Below are 3,769 nucleotides of genomic sequence, written 5' to 3' on the forward strand. Positions count from 1 at the left end.
TACGTAATATTCAGCGTATGCCAAATACTTTCAGGTAACCTTAACCTGGTCAGAACTTTAACGCTTACACAAAACTTATTTGTGAATATTTTTTCTTGTCTGATTTTTGTCGCTTGAGATGTTCTTTGAACTTACACGTATGCGGATCCGCCCAAGTGCAACATCACGACCTCTCTGTTACAAAGTATACAGCCAGACCTGTGTTAAGCAACCCACAAAGGAATGAACCCATGAGTTGCCAAAGGCAGGTGGCTGTCTAATTCATGATGCAAGGGTCAGCTTAAGATCGGTTGAGATCAAGGTAGAACATACAGATATTTCATGAGGTTCGCTATGTCTATGTCGTTTTACGACGTCAGTACAAATATTCTTAACTATTCTTATTAGCATGCACAAACAACAAACACAAAGTAGATGGGAAATGGCCGCGACTTTATTTCATTGATATCATGGCATATAGCATGTTTAAATTTTAAGAAATGAATATGAACACAAGAACAATCACTAGCTAAATGGCATAGCAACTTACAGGCAACGCAAAGTGGCAGAAGCCTATTTTATAGACTGACCATGAAGAAATTGGCAAATGGCAGAGATTTCTCCATTCACAGCCGATGAGAAAGTGAGGCGAATTGCTCAATATTCACCTCAGTTCATAAATTGCTATATGCCATACCGAAATGCACATACGGACACATGTGTATTGAGGGACACTAAATATTTTATGAAATAAAATTCGTCCAATCAAAACACAGAACGCTGCATTACATTAGGGTAAATAAAAGAAATAACTCACCTTCGCTAATTTAAGACGTAAACAAGATACTTTTTTACCATTTATAATGACGTTCAATCTGTATTCTGTTTTACCATAACCGTTACCTTTATATTTGTAGCTGAAACTAGACGACATGTTCTCTTGTACTGAAATTTAAAGCAAAGGCCTTGACAAATTAAGAAAATTTAAAAATTGTTACATCTTAATGATTTATAATTTGTAACAAATTATATATGAATCTTAAAGTATGCCAGCGGTTAAACATGTGACCTAATATGAATCAAAACATATGCCAATACCTGGCTTGCTAATACTGTTACTGACAGAAATAGTATGAACTAGACATCATAATCTTCTCAAGCTCATATCCGAATGCCTGCAATTTCATAACTACATACTGGCAACAGCTGATATCTTTTAACGGACGCTAGAAGCGGCTTATGATAAAGACCAAAGCGTTTTGCTGCAGTAGAACAATCAATTTGATTTTCCTTTTTATAAGGCAGTTGGATTGCTTCTTAAATGCTGCATGTAACCCTGAACGTGGTTCGAACACCAAACAGAGAGCGACAAGTGATCCGTTCCTTATGACTAATATTCTGTCGACTGCAATGGCATATTTAAAATGTATTATATCTATATTTTCATAAATATATTAATATCATACCTATTAAATTAAGTTTATGAAATATTTACCAATGAAAACAGTTTCAAACAGCTTCAAAACTAAGTCAAACGTAATTTTACCTTTTACCTGACGTTTACCTTTTACCTTTGATTCATTTTACCTGATGTTTCCCCCTAATGTTGGAGTATTGCTAGCAAACTGAAATACTTAATTATTACAATATATTAAAACGCCATTATTGTCTTATCATCGTCAGAATATTATCACCATTGTCATCTTTACCATCAACGACATCACCATCGTCCTTAAAGTACTATAATGTACCAACATGATTTCATATCATTATCATTTCGTAATATCACAATCATTATTGCCATCATTATCATGCCATCACAAAGATCATAACTGATTCGTTATACCATATCATCATCGTAATCAAAACATATTATCGTGTAATATCATATCATGTTATTCTTATAACGTACCATCATGGTAATCATTTTCCTCTCAGCATTATTGTATCGTCATATCATCGTCATGTTATATCATTATCATCATCATTAATCATAACTATTTCATATTTATGATCGTAATTTAATCGCTATCAACGCCATATTGTCACCAAATCATCATCTTACCATCATCATCATCATATCGTTATGATCATTTAAACACAAACTGAATATCACCATATTATCATAATAGCATAAACATCATCATTATGAACAACATTATTGTCATATCGTCATAATATCATAATATCCACCATACCGTCATCATCATCAGCATCATCAACACCATAATAACATTATCATACTAGATACATATCATTGCATATCGTCATAATTATCTACAATACCTGTCACCACCCCACATCACACTGACAAAACTGAACATTTTGATACCGATTTTATCAATATTATCATCATTGTCCGTACTTTCAGTTATCTTAAATTACCTTAAGGAGGTAGGATACCTTGTTACAAGGGTAAATTCAAATTAGTTGAACCGCAGCATGTTTTTGTATTTCGTGTAATATGAAGTTTTAACTGCTACAATCTCAATTTCGTTTGTCTCTGTCCCTTCAAGTTCAATTTTTATCCAGGTTTGAAGAACATGACCCTCCAAAGGTATTTCATATTGAAAGAAGAAGGAAAATACGGATATTAAACATTTTTCAGTGTATTTTAGTTTCATTGATATCCGTAGAAGTCTGCATAATTGATTATTTTACTGGTATGCACGTTATTTTTCTTATATAAGCTTAAAATGTATATGTCGCGGGGCTCGTGTTTCCATGGTAACGCATTTTCTCTCATTTTTAAACAACTATGTATAAAAATAGGGGTTTTCGACGGCTTCAGTGCCATTCTGTTAATGACCAACATGAAATATTTGGGTAATATTATTAGCAAAATACCAAGCACTTTATATGGTACCCTATTTTTCTTAAATTTTAAAGTAACCATGGCAACAGAGATGTTTAAAATAGCTTATATCTTGCTGTTTATCGTAATTTCTTTAAAAAAATATTGAATAAGATTATCTTTCTGGTTGATGTAGCTTTAAAACATATTATTTCTAACGTAGGTTACATTTTCGTGCTATTTGCATTTATTCAAACAAATTTCATAGCTTAGAATACGTACAGCAGTACCCCTCGTCTGCCATTTTTCATGGAAAAATCGTTCAGCGTGCTGCTATTATTCTCATGGATATTGTTGAAATGAAAATAAAAAGCCGAAGCTGTGTTTCTGAAATAGACCAGTGTCAACGCTTTTGAATTTTACATTTAGATACATAGGTCACGGGCTTCGTTTCCATGGTAACATCAATTCAATTTAAGAAACCACAATTTTCTACTGAAATTTGAACAATTTTAGATCTTAGTTTTAGTATGTAAGTAACAAATTATCAATGGAACCTGAAAAATAGGTATTACAAATCAAACTGCTAGACTTTTTATTTGAAAATGGCCGTAACAAGTAACCTTTTACCCAACTATATTCCAAATAACATTGGTTGCCATCATCCATTTTCTTACATTCCGCATAACATTTCAATATAACTACATAAAAGAAGCAAAATATTGATTATTATTCAGAGCAAAAGACTCATAAAAATATTTCAGCAAATAATGGTTATTTCAAAATAGTTAAAATAAAGAAAATGTACAGAAGTACGTACTTTCAAGATAAAAGCTATTAATTTTGCGCGGTAACTGACACGTAACGTCATGACGTCAATGACGTCATTTTAAGGCAACAATGTTTTGAAGCGTTTCTGCGGCAATTTATTCATTATTTCTGCATTATTAAACCATAAAGCATCAGATCGAAGACAAGTTCATGATTTGTTTTCAA

The 3,769-nt window shown here is 32.5% G+C and overlaps 1 long non-coding RNA gene across 1 annotated transcript; it reads right to left on the reverse strand.

Annotated features, from left to right (window-relative positions):
• Nucleotides 1–411: 411 nt before the first annotated feature.
• On the reverse strand, nt 412–2,345 carry LOC128548968 (uncharacterized). The gene is made up of 2 exons (XR_008367391.1): nt 1,544–2,345; nt 412–924 (listed from the first exon to the last, which is right to left on the reverse strand). It is a non-coding gene; the product is annotated as an uncharacterized LOC128548968 (long non-coding RNA).
• Nucleotides 2,346–3,769: the final 1,424 nt, after the last annotated feature.

The sequence above is a fragment of the Mercenaria mercenaria genome, chromosome 15 (genome assembly GCF_021730395.1).
Source record: "Mercenaria mercenaria strain notata chromosome 15, MADL_Memer_1, whole genome shotgun sequence".
In the NCBI taxonomy this organism is placed as follows: Eukaryota; Metazoa; Mollusca; class Bivalvia; order Venerida; family Veneridae; genus Mercenaria; species Mercenaria mercenaria.